Source organism: Oreochromis niloticus, linkage group LG13, assembly GCF_001858045.2.
Source record: "Oreochromis niloticus isolate F11D_XX linkage group LG13, O_niloticus_UMD_NMBU, whole genome shotgun sequence".
Classification (NCBI taxonomy): domain Eukaryota; kingdom Metazoa; phylum Chordata; class Actinopteri; order Cichliformes; family Cichlidae; genus Oreochromis; species Oreochromis niloticus.
This window is the reverse complement of record NC_031978.2, coordinates 26,976,227-26,989,840: the sequence shown is the minus strand read 5'-3', so window position 1 is coordinate 26,989,840 and position 13,614 is coordinate 26,976,227. Positions and strand designations below refer to the sequence as shown.

The 13,614-nt window shown below is 38.4% G+C and overlaps 1 protein-coding gene across 1 annotated transcript in view; it reads left to right on the top strand.

Annotated features, from left to right (window-relative positions):
- Positions 1-44: 44 nt before the first annotated feature.
- Positions 45-13,614, top strand: part of LOC100694824 (gamma-aminobutyric acid receptor subunit pi) — an 87,724-nt gene continuing 74,154 nt past the window's right edge. The window contains exon 1 of the mRNA XM_005462957.4: positions 45-236. The gene's annotated coding sequence lies outside the window, so the exon portion shown is untranslated. The remainder of the gene's footprint in view (positions 237-13,614) is intronic.

Here is a 13,614-nt window from a genome sequence, read left to right as displayed (position 1 = left end):
GCGTCCAGCCCATAGTTGTTAATGGGAATCCGCTGACAGAGCACTACCAGTTGTTTGTTCGGGCATATGTACGCGCGGATCAGCAGGTGTTGTCTTTAAAAAGAAAAAAGAAAGAAATCTGGATGGAAGTCGCGGTTACAGCAACGCCAGTCTGAGGGGAAACTCGACCATTGCGGACCCTTATTCCCAGGATGCGCGGACATGCGTGAAATGCTCGCGGCCATCGGCAGGTGCAGGTAAAGTTCGAGCTGAACAATTTTTGTGTTTCTTTTCCTTAAAATGTTGGGGTTAAAAAAAAAAAAATCTTTGTCTCGCCTGCATTTCGGGTGACGTCTCTTGTTTCGTTCCGTGCGCTTTTACCCCCTCACCAGCGCACCTCTGAATGGAGCGTGCCGAATAAAAGGCAGGCTGAGCACCAAAGTCCGCTTACGATTTAAACTTTGATGTGTCGAGCGACCTCTTTACGCTCAGATGGTATCTTAAACTATAAAGAAATTTAATCGATTCCACGCTTATCTCCAACCATGTTAGTTAACAGCCAAAAATATGGGCTGCCTGTGTGTGCGCGCGCGTGTGACTACATTCGCGCGCCTCAGTGCGTGTGTGTGTCTTCTTCCTAAATTCTGGCGCTTTAAATTAATTCCGTCTGTGTGAGCTCCTGGTGCACCAGTGCGTAAAGGATTCTCTTCCTTGATGTAGATGAGGGTTGAGAGGTTAACAAGTTTTGTTTAACCACACGAACCTTCATTGATTTTTTTTGTTTGTTTATTTACCCCCCTCCCCCCTTAATTGTGTTTTTTTTTTATTAATAGAACAAACTGTAATCAAGCTCATAAGGCAAATGAGCTGAAGGATGGCGGTTATCAAAGTGACAAGAAGGTGAAGGGCCAGAAACATGAACGAATAACAGACACCTCAGGTAATTTAGCTGTGTCCCTAAATAAAGAGAGAGATGCTGGTAAATAGAAATGGTAAGAATTTATCAGCCACTGTGTACATCCATATCCCGGACGCACATTAGACACATCTTATCGAAAGGGGTGTCTAATTTGGCCAGTCCTTAGCCAACAGCCTTCTGTTAGATAAAAACAGTTAAGCTGTCGAGTCAAAAAAAAAAGAAGAAGAAAAAAAGCTTCCAGCAATGATATGATTCCACTGCGATAAAAACTGTAATTAAAATCATGCTAATGCTCCATGAAGCCTTATGGTGAGTTTCCTCGAGTCCGCCTCTTAATTTCTCAAACTATATTTACCACAGTGATAATGCCTGTAATCAGAGGAACAAGCACAGATTGTACGGCACACTTAATTTGTATTTTTATTTATTTATTTTATTTTATTTGGGTATAAACTGCCAGCTGCCTTTTAGATTCACCACTCACGTTGAAGGCCGGCCATCACAACAAGGCAGGGAAGGGAAGGAGAGAGGAATGCGATTTACATAAACAGACTTGTGTAGAGATAATGGAAAGGCTCTCTGTTATCAACAAAACTCCAGAGCAGTGAAGTGGTATTTTCATTTCCTCTCAGATGGACAACTTGGAAGATTTTTTTTTAAACTGCAGTCGCAAAACAGCAGTTTGAAGTGCTGGAGCTGATGTGCCTTATTGAGCATGTGACAGCAGGGTTTTTGTTTTCAGTTCTCTTTCTCTGTATTGATTTCCCCCGGCCTCTGTTTTTTTCTTTTACCTGATTATTGACTTCTTTCTGTGCTCTAGCAAGCTAAATGAGAGCATTACTGGAACTGGCGTGCTGTGATTCATCTCAATCATTTGGAGTACATCTCTCATACCAGGTGCAGACCCGATGATCCCATTTTTTCTTTTTCTTTTTTCCTCCTTTTTTGGCACTGAATTCAAAGCAACACTTTAGATTTTCCAGGTTCGTTTGCACCGCAGCTGTGCCACTCTCTGGTTCTTGTCTTATGGGAGTTTGCTTTGTGTCATCGTGTGTCATAAGTAATGTCATTAGTACTACAATAGACTTTCACGGCATGCGTCACTCTGGTATTCTTGTGCTGTCACATTGTCTCGATGAGTCGTCAGATCAGCTGGTTTCTTTCCTTCAGGGTTTTCTTTGTCTACACTTGATAGAAACAGGAGTAAACACCAGAGGTGGGGTTTGGGTAGAGCAGAAGCTCTCCAGCAGTCACACGCAGCACGATTCAGTGGACTGTGACAGAGTCCAGCTCATTATTACTTGTTGGCATTTCTTAGATTTAATCCATACCTGTCTGTGCTCAACGTCAGCTGAAGCTTGTCTGCAGGTACCTGCATTCTGAAATATATTCTGTAAAACAGCTCATTCTTGAAATGAACTTTTAAACACTTATCTCAGGAACCTGGTACTGTAAAGGAAGCACAAAAGACAAGAGTTGATAGAGGATGTTAGAATACACAAGTTACTAAACACAACTGAGAGTCTTCAGTCTGATTTTAACTTTGAAGAAAAGATTTTTCTTTTTTAAAAAACAGCTCATACATCCTACCATCAGCGTTAAGGGTTATATTACCTGCAGATGTACTTGATACATTGTGGACAGTAGCTCTGTTTTAAATTGTGTACTCACATACTTACAGCTCCTATTATGAGTGCATAAGTGCAGCCGCTTTATCAAGTACGACTACATGAAGTGCCTTAGGAGTACCAGGATGGTGTACTCACAATGGTAAAGAAATGAAGTGTGAAACGCGCCCTCAGTGTTTGCTATATTGGTTGTGCAGTGGAAAGAGAGGGGCTACCAACCAGTTTTTAGCCAGTCAAAGCAGTATGTGTGATTACTGGCTAGATAGCTAATAGCACTGACATGTTTTTCAGGATTTGCAGGCTAAAATCACACGTTCTGGTGTTTTCTATATGTTAAATTGTCACTTTTTCTATCGAAGGATTTACTATGTGCATTAGAGGCACTGGTGTCATCCATCCTCTCTCTGCTGCTTATCTGCTCAGTGCAGAAATCACAGAAACTGTGCAATAAGTGCTCACCTCACCACTATGATTAATCAGGCGGTGAAATTCATATGCAGTGTACTGATAAAAGCATGTACATATATGTATGTTCTTTGTGTACTAGTATATCTTACTGTGGTGTTCTTTTAAAAAACATCTTATCTTATTTTGTTTGTTTTAATTTAGTGAATGCAGGCACAGGCGTTTCAAAGCTTTTCTTCTTTTATCAGAAGAAAACATTTTGTATTTCATTTTATCTCAATAGTTTAGTTCTGGGAAGGAAGTTTTATGAGTTTTTATAGTTAGATTTCAGTATTTCCAAATCAGTTCATATAGTTTTTTTCATATAGCTTCATTGCTGGTTCTCTTTCCAAAAACACTTTTAGCAATACAGACTCACCTGACATTTTATTAGGTACCCCTTGCTAGTTCTGGCTTAGGACCCTTGTTTGCCTTCAATCTCTAGTTGCTGGAGATTTGTCAGCTGAACATCCATGATGTGACTCTCCCATTCCACCATGTCCCAAAGGTGCTCTACTGCATTACATCTAGCAAATTTGGAGGTGATTTTAGGGCAGTTTTGAGCTTTGGGATATGTGATACTCAGGTAGGCTGTGTCATATCAACAATGCTCAGCTGGAGCTAAGGGCTTTAAAATGTGCTAAGAAAATATCCTCCACACCATAACACCACCAGTAGCATATCAGAGCAGGCATTAGCAGCATTTTAGCTGTTCTTAGCTGACAGGAGTGGCACCTGGTGTGGTCTTCTGCTGCTTCAAAGTTTGATACAGTATGTTCTGCATTCAGAGAAGCTTTTCTGCTTGTTGTTATTAAGTTACTTTTGCCTTCCTATGAACTTAAAGCAATCTGACCATTCCTCTGTGACCTCTGACATCAGCAAGGCTTTTTTGCTCATAACACTGCCACACACTGGATATTTTCTCTTTTTCAGACCATTCTCTGTAAAACCTAGATCAGCAGGTTGATGTCTACTTGTCTAAATGCACTGAGTTGATTCCATGTGATTAGTTGATTAGCTATTTGCATCAGTTGAATGGGTTTACATAATAAAGTAGTTGTTGAACGTATATTAGAATAGAATAGAATAGAATTCAACTTTATTGTCATTGCACATGTCACAGGTACAAGGCAACGAAATGCAGTTTGCATCCATCCAGAAGTGCTTTAGCCGTGATATAGATATATTACAATATATATTAGCAATAATATAGATATGTAAGTACATTACAGAAATGGGTCTATTATGGTATGTTATAATGTACACGGTATGAAGTATGTTATGAATATGCTATAACTATAAGTATGTACAGGCTATGAACAGGATATAAATATGAAAAAAACTATACAGAATATGAAATAAAAAACTATACAGAAATATGAGATATACAGTTATACAGAAATGTGAACTATGTAAGTTATAAACAGTTGTAGGATTAAAAATTATTGTATGTACAGAATGATTATTTACACAGAACTATACAGTAGTGCAGTTAAGATAAGTGAGATATGTGGATGATTTCTACAGAGGCTATATAAAGTGCTAGTGGTTGTGAGTGGTGGTTCAGTCCATGTTATTATTGTGTGTTTGAGGGTACGGTTGTCCATTGTGTGTGTGTAGGTGGTTGTGGGTGTGTGTATGTTCAGTCCATGAGTTTAACGTGGGTCAGATGTCAGGAGGCAGAGTTCAGGAGTCTGACAGCTGTGGGGAAGAAGCTGTTCCGGTACCTGGTGGTCTTAGTCCGGAGGCTCCTGTAGCGCCTCCCAGAGGGCAGGAGGGTGAAGAGTCCATGTGATGGGTGACTGGGGTCTTTGATGATTTTCCCAGCCCTTTTCAGACACCGCTTCCTGTAGATGTCCTTTATGGCAGGAAGTGGTGCTCCAGCGATGCGCTGGGCAGTTTTCACGACCCCCTTCCAGTCCGAGGCGGAGCAGTTCCCGTACCAGACTGTTATACAGTTGGTCCGGATGCTCTCGATGGTGCATTGAACAGCACTTTGTATTTTTAGAGTGCATAGCATGTTTTTGGTGAAGACCTCTATCATTAACAGTTGGGTATCTCTCCACTTGTTCTGTTTATGGACTAAAGATGGTGCTACTCAGTCACTGGCTGGAAACCAAACTCAGCCTAACTCCTTATGCATACTTAATTGCTTATGCCCATGTATACGATTGGTGTACTACACTTTGGTTTCGTATTTATTCAAATATCCTTTTTCATTTTTTATGATGATCGTACAATCAAGTTTACACCACACACTTTTTATCATGTTTTTGTCAGTATCAACTTCCATTTTGAATGACTTCTTCATCCCTTCCTACTCTTCTTTATCATCCACACCTCTGTCATCACTGCTGTATTCGCAAGCCTGCACATTTCTCTCCATAGTGTGTGTTTAAGCAGCAATGTTGCTAGCTCAGCCTAATAATAATGCAGATTGAAGGACACAAGAGACCTCTATGGTATGATGAGAAGTAGAAGTCAAAACTTCTAAACCTGCAGATGAAACGGGGGAGGAGAAGCTTCCGCCTGGATAAAGTCCAAAGTCCCTAATGTTTCTCTGAGACATTGCCTTTCTGCATTTGAAATAGACAGAGAAGAAAATGAGACTGAGGGAATATCTTTAGGAGGTCAGAAGTCCCTTTTTATGTAATGAAAGACGTTTGTTAAATTGTGGTAGGCACCTTAATAACCTACAGTGACAACATCACTAAGACACTTTGATGACAGAAATGAAACTTCCACCACACAGTGAAATGTTTTATCACTCTGCTCCATCACTCAGACATTAGTGATTCTTTTAGAGCTATTTTTGTTTTAATGTACTTGTGGAATCTGATTTTAAAAAGTGAGGCTCTAAAAAACATGGAGCTGGAGTCTGTGTGAGGACAGCACACGCTTTATTAGACTTTTGTTTCTAGAGTCGTAACGTAAGAGCTTGACGTGCGTAGCACACTGGATTCATGTTGGAGCAGTATTACATACATTTGACTTTAAATGTTCTCTTTTTTGCATCTATTCTTATGTATCATCTTGAAATTATTTTCCCAAGCTGTTGTTGTAGAGATAAAGCAGAAGTCCCAAGTCCTTGATCTGTAGGGTACTGAATATTGGCAACTTAAGGTGCTCTTAAGCTGCCAAATTCATGAACATTTTTGACCTCTTTTTATTTCTTAGCAAATATATGTATGGTTATTGCAGGTTGAGATGAATATCTGTCTGAACCTGTGGTCAACTTTGCAGTTTGGGCATTTTGTCCTGCTTTTTCAGCAGCAACTCATACCGAAATGAATAATGTACCTGGCTATAACCTTCTCTGCAGCTTCTGTGAACTTGTCTTCTAAAAACTTGGTTTGTTTTCTTCTGGTACATTGGTATTCCTGCATGAACCCCAGCCTGCTCTGTCATATGAAATTGCAAAGCAGGTGCTGTACCCAGGTGCTTAAGCAGGTCTGAGATTTATAAAACGCATGTGGTTAAGCTACAAATGGGATTCTTGGAAAATGCATAAGCACGTTTTTTAGTTTTTTGTTTCTTAATAAATAGCTAGAGGAGCAAGTGTGATTGTATATTTGGAAATTATTACAAATTTCCTTTTATAGGAAAAGAGTCTGAATTGTCAGAGTAAAAAGGTACATAGCTACATTGTTTATAAGTCTTTGCACTTAGCAGCCCCCTTGATAATCAGTAACCAGTCAAGTTTGATAATAGTTACTTCAAATGCTTAGTGTCTTTGCCCCAGAAAAGGTTTTCAAAGCTCATAAAGAAGTCACAATTCTGCTGTTCTTGATCAAAGTTAAACAGGATATGACAGCTTCCCTGTCAACAGCTCGTCTCACCAGAGCACTGAAGAAATACTGCGCTAATTAATGTTGTAGATGCAGTAATGAGTAGCTATGCCTGCCACCACAAAGTTAAGATGTCATGAATCTACAGTGCACTGTAGATTCATGACCCTGACCTTAACCCCAACACAATTCACTGATGCAATGTACTACCAATAAAATGTATTATATTAGGTAAGTTTCCTCACTAATGTGAAGAGCAGTGCAAGAATAGACAGTGGGATTCGTATATAGAGCAGTCCGCTATGAAAAGCTTGACATGTGACAGTAAAAATCAGTCGTATCAGTTCTTCTCACTGTCTCCCACTAAAGCACAGAAGTGATTTTAATACGCTTGCTGCTGTGCTTAGCTCTTTGTATAGTTGTATACTCACTACATTTCAGAAAGCTTTTAGATCATCAAGTACACTTCAATACATCCTAAATCAACATATTGAGCCTTCAGTCATTATAGTCCCAACCTAGAAACTGTCGTCTGCTGCGCTGTCTTCCTCTTTTTGGAAGAACTTTCTGTGGGTGTCTTGAAGTGTGATAAACACATACACAACAAACACAAAGCCTGCTCACATCCTAATAATGCCACTGTACCAAAATTGTCTATTCACATAGAGAGTGCTTGCAGAACGGTCTACAGGGAATAAGAGTGAATAATTAGTTCCATGTCCAAATTCTAACGCTAATGCATTCAGCTTGCCATTTAAAGATGACTGATAGGATAGACTACCTTGTTGGCATAGATTTTTAAGTCTTAACCGACACCATCGCATGTTTCAAACACTTATAGTTAAGTTTTGGCAGCTAGCTTTTTTGTTTTGATGCATAAAATCAAAATGATGGATTTTGTAAAGAAGCTTAAGGTGCAAGAAAGAGGTAATTAGAGTTAAACTAACTTTAACGTGTAGCATTTGCTCCATCCACTGTGAACAGGAAAGTGACAACTAGTTAATGCAACATTATTTATACCAGATAGTGACTCTTTTACACTCTTGCAACTTTGATATTTATTGCAATTTAGTGCAGTAACGAGGTGAAGCAAAATGTAAAATTAGAACAAGCAACACTGCCATGATCACTAAATCACAGCTTTGAAGGATATAAATGAGAATAACTGGAGGAAGAGGAGAATTCAGTATAGACTAACAGCTTGGAGGCCACAAAGGTTGACATGCTATTGACTCATTCACTATGCCTGGAATAAGTACCTTGAAGAGCAACAAAGGAGAGAAAACCCTTGGAATTAGATGAAGTGACTCAGTTCTGCCTGACTTATCTTCTTTTATTTGCTGCTGCCCTTTTCAAGTCGGCTCAAAATCAAATTGCAAACAGTCGGAGTCAGAGATGAAAGACAGGCATCACTTTGGGAAGCTGTTACCCATCATCCCACGTTAGGGTGTCCTTTATCATAGTAGTGACTGAGTTAAGGCCGATATCAGACCAGTCTGACGGACAAACAGGCTGAAGAATTGCGATAACTGTGATTTGAGATGTGGGGCCAGGTCTACCTAACTTAAGGCATCAAGAACTCATTGTCTTGTCTCTTAAAATAACAGGTAGGGAGATCCTTAGTACTTAAAGTGGCAGCCCTGTATGTTCACAGTTTCACATTTGTATGTGTTTTGGTACGAGGTTTTGTACTGTGTTGTTGCTGTGAAATAAGACTACAAACAGCCTGTCTGACAGTGTTGTGTCATTTATTTACATTTGCCCAAAGATAAAAAAAAAGTTATCCGCAGACAGTGACAGATGAGTCCAAATACACCTGCTGAGAAAACCAAAACAAATCATTCTGCAGTCTTATCATTTTCTGTCTGACCCAATACTTCTCACTGAGTAAGTGTGTGTGTAGAGCCACAGACAAAGTAACTCTCAGAAACATTTCATGATACACAAGTATAAACATTTGACATGACTGTTGTCGAAAATCTGACATTCATTTATTGTAATTCTTAAATCTGTTCTGGTAATAGGCAATGATCCTCATATTGTTAGATGATCAGAAATTATGTCATTTCATTATACCACACAGTCATTTCTACTGCAAAAAAGCTATTTTGTAACATTTTTAAATCTTTTATATAATAATGTGATTATCCTTTTATTGTAAGCTGAAATATTCAAAAACTCCAAGGCACTCTCTTTTCATATAAATTTAAAATGCCTTTATTCTCATGACATGGCTATATTTAACTTAAAAGTCCAACGTGTTCATCCGAAGCCTTCATCAGGGACAAGCATCCATGAACATACTGAATTCTTTTCCATAGGTGTTTCACCAATAGGGGTAAATCCACCTTCAACTTCCACACAGGATGTGAGCGATTTTTTATTTTTTTTTACCAGTAAAAGGTCTTTATAAACAGGGGTGCACATAAGTGGTCCGCAGGTGCGCATTTGCTGTCAAAATAAAAGACGCGCACCAGATAAGAAGTTGCAACGCGCGTTTGCGCGGACAAAGACACTGTTTTTGTCCGCTAGAGTGGGATTACCACGGCATATTCTGCACAGATCTCTGTGCGTTCATCATTTGTTTGAAGCCAGCTCACCTCCTGTACTTTACTTATTTTTCTGACAACCTTTTACTTTCACTCCCTACATTTTAAGAAAAATTTCTGTGCTTTGTATTCCTTATATTTTCAAAACAGACAAGTAAAGTGGGCGGGGCGAGTGCAGGTGTATGTTGTAGTCAGCTGTTAGCTAGCGCTAAAGTAGAATGAGCATAAAGGGAGTGATGGTTCTCCACGACATAACGTTTCAACAGCATTTCTATCATCTCAACAAACATCAGCACACACACAGACCCATCGTGTGTAGTCACAGTGTGTTGTTACAGCTGCTGTATTACTCAGGCAGAGAAACAAAAGAGAGGTAACTGCGCTCAGAGATGGAGAAAGTCAGGAAAGGAAGAAGAGAGGTCAAATTTAAAGGTAATGACTGCTCAGCAGTGTTGGGACTAACGCGTTATTAAGTAACGCGTTACAGTAACTACGTTATTATTGTGGTAACGAGCACGGTAACTAGTTATTATGCCAAAACCAGGAACGCGTTACTCGTTACTGGGATTTAGATAGGCTCGTTACTCGTTACTTCGTGTGGTGCTATCGCGGAGCTTCCACAGATTCAATAACATTAGCAAGTGGTGGAGGACCGCGGTCAAGTGAGCCGTCATTTGTGAGCCGCGGTCAAGCCAGCCGCTTCTTCTCCGCCGCATAAATTTCCTTGCGCTTTTACACCAGTCTTTACGGTATCGCCTTTTCGCTTTATATCCCGATTGAAAGCCTACACCCGCGCGCACGTGCACGCGCGCGAACACTCACACGTGCACGCGCGCACACAAATTGCAATGGAACAGCCCAATACAACCATCGTGACAGTCTGGTTGCATATTTAAAAATTCATTAAAAATCATCCTTAGTAGTTGATGTCCAACTTTCAACACATCCCTCCTCTGGGATACCTACTGTACCTCTGTGCCAAGTTTCAGCCAGATTTACTGTAGAATTCCTCAGATATTAAAGCAAACTTGTATTCAATGCAATACAGTCAATACAATTATGTCATTTTCAAAAATTCATTAAAAATCATCCTTAGTAGTTGATGTCCAAATTTCAACACATCCCTCCTCTGGGACACCTACTGTACCTCTGTGCCAAGTTTCATCAAGATTTACTGTAGAATTCTTCAGATGTTAAAGGAGATTTATATTCAGTTCTCTACAGTCAATACACTACAAATATGTCATTTTCAAAAATTCATTAAAAATCATCCTTAGTAGTTGATGTCCAAATTTCAACACATTCCTCCTCTGGGACACCTACTGTACCTCTGTGCCAACTTTCAGCCAGATTTACTGTAGAATTCCTCAGATATTAAACCAAACTTGTATTCACTGCAATAAAGACAATACACTACAATTATGTCAATTTCAAAAATTCATTAAAAATCATCCTTAGTAGTTGATGTCCAACTTTCAACACATTCCTCCTCTGGGCCACCTACTGTACCTCTGTGGCAAGTTTCATCAAGATTTACTGTAGAATTCCTCAGATATTAAAGCAAACTTGTATTCAATTCAATACAGTCAATACAATAGAATTATGTCAATTTCAAAAATTCATTAAAAATCATCCTTAGTAGTTGATGTCCAAATTTCAAAACATCCCTCCTCTGGGACACCTACTGTACCTCTGTGCCAAGTTTCATCAAGATTTACTGTAGAATTCCTCAGAAATTGCAGGAGATTTATATTCAATGCAATACAGTCAATACACTACAATTATGTCAGTTTCAAAAATTCATTAAAAATCATCCTCAATAGTTGATGTCCAACTTTCAACACGTTCCTCCTCTGGGCCACCTACTGTACCTCTGTGCCAAGTTTCAGCCAGATTTACTGTAGAATTCCTCAGATATTAAAGCAAACTTGTATTCAATGCAATACAGTCAATACAATTATGTCATTTTCAAAAATTCATTAAAAATCATCCTTAGTAGTTGATGTCCAAATTTCAACACATCCCTCCTCTGGGACACCTACTGTACCTCTGTGCCAAGTTTCATCAAGATTTACTGTAGAATTCTTCAGATCTTAAAGGAGATTTATATTCAGTTCTCTACAGTCAATACAATTATGTCATTTTCAAAAATTCATTAAAAATCATCCTTAGTAGTTGATGTCCAAATTTCAACACATTCCTCCTCTGGGACACCTACTGTACCTCTGTGCCAAGTTTCAGCCAGATTTACTGTAGAATTCCTCAGATATTAAACCAAACTTGTATTCACTGCAATAAAGACAATACACTACAATTATGTCAATTTCAAAAATTCATTAAAAATCATCCTTAGTAGTTGATGTCCAAATGTCAACAGATTCCTCCTCTAGGACACCTACTGTACCTCTGTGCCAAGTTTCAGCCAGATTTACTGTAGAATTCCTCAGATCTTAAACCAAACTTGTATTCACTGCAATAAAGACAATACACTACAATTATGTCAATTTCAAAAATTCATTAAAAATCATCCTTAGTAGTTGATGTCCAACTTTCAACACATTCCTCCTCTGGGCCACCTACTGTACCTCTGTGGCAAGTTTCATCAAGATTTACTGTAGAATTCCTCAGATATTAAAGCAAACTTGTATTCAATTCAATACAGTCAATACAATAGAATTATGTCAATTTCAAAAATTCATTAAAAATCATCCTTAGTAGTTGATGTCCAAATTTCAACACATCCCTCCTCTGGGATACCTACTGTACCTGTGTGCCAAGTTTCATCAAGATTTACTGTAGAATTCCTCAGATATTAAAGCAAACTTGTATTCAATGCAATACAGTCAATACAATAGAATTATGTCAATTTCAAAAATTCATTAAAAATCATCCTTAGTAGTTGATGTCCAAATTTCATAACATCCCTCCTCTGGGATACCTACTGTACCTCTGTGCCAAGTTTCAGCCAGATTTACTGTAGAATTCCTCAGAAATTACAGGAAACTTGTATCCAATGCAATACAGTTAATAAACTATAATTATTTCTATTTCAAAAATTCATTAAAAATCATCCTTAGTAGTTGATGTCCAAATGTCAACACATTCCTCCTCTGGGACACCTACTGTACCTCTGTGCCAAGTTTCAGCCAGATTTACTGTAGAATTCCTCAGATCTTAAACCAAACTTGTATTCACTGCAATAAAGACAATACACTACAATTATGTCAATTTCAAAAATTCATTAAAAATCATCCTTAGTAGTTGATGTCCAAATTTCAACACATCCCTCCTCTGGGATACCTACTGTACCTCTGTGCCAAGTTTCATCAAGATTTACTGTAGAATTCCTCAGATATTAAAGCAAACTTGTATTCAATGCAATACAGTCAATACAATAGAATTATGTCAATTTCAAAAATTCATTAAAAATCATCCTTAGTAGTTGATGTCCAAATTTCAAAACATCCCTCCTCTGGGACACCTACTGTACCTCTGTGCCAAGTTTCATCAAGATTTACTGTAGAATTCCTCAGAAATTGCAGGAGATTTATATTCAATGCAATACAGTCAATACACTACAATTATGTCAGTTTCAAAAATTCATTAAAAATCATCCTCAATAGTTGATGTCCAACTTTCAACACGTTCCTCCTCTGGGCCACCTACTGTACCTCTGTGCCAAGTTTCAGCCAGATTTACTGTAGAATTCCTCAGATATTAAAGCAAACTTGTATTCAATGCAATACAGTCAATACAATTATGTCATTTTCAAAAATTCATTAAAAATCATCCTTAGTAGTTGATGTCCAAATTTCAACACATCCCTCCTCTGGGACACCTACTGTACCTCTGTGCCAAGTTTCATCAAGATTTACTGTAGAATTCTTCAGATCTTAAAGGAGATTTATATTCAGTTCTCTACAGTCAATACAATTATGTCATTTTCAAAAATTCATTAAAAATCATCCTTAGTAGTTGATGTCCAAATTTCAACACATTCCTCCTCTGGGACACCTACTGTACCTCTGTGCCAAGTTTCAGCCAGATTTACTGTAGAATTCCTCAGATATTAAACCAAACTTGTATTCACTGCAATAAAGACAATACACTACAATTATGTCAATTTCAAAAATTCATTAAAAATCATCCTTAGTAGTTGATGTCCAAATGTCAACAGATTCCTCCTCTAGGACACCTACTGTACCTCTGTGCCAAGTTTCAGCCAGATTTACTGTAGAATTCCTCAGATCTTAAACCAAACTTGTATTCACTGCAATAAAGACAATACACTACAATTATGTCAATTT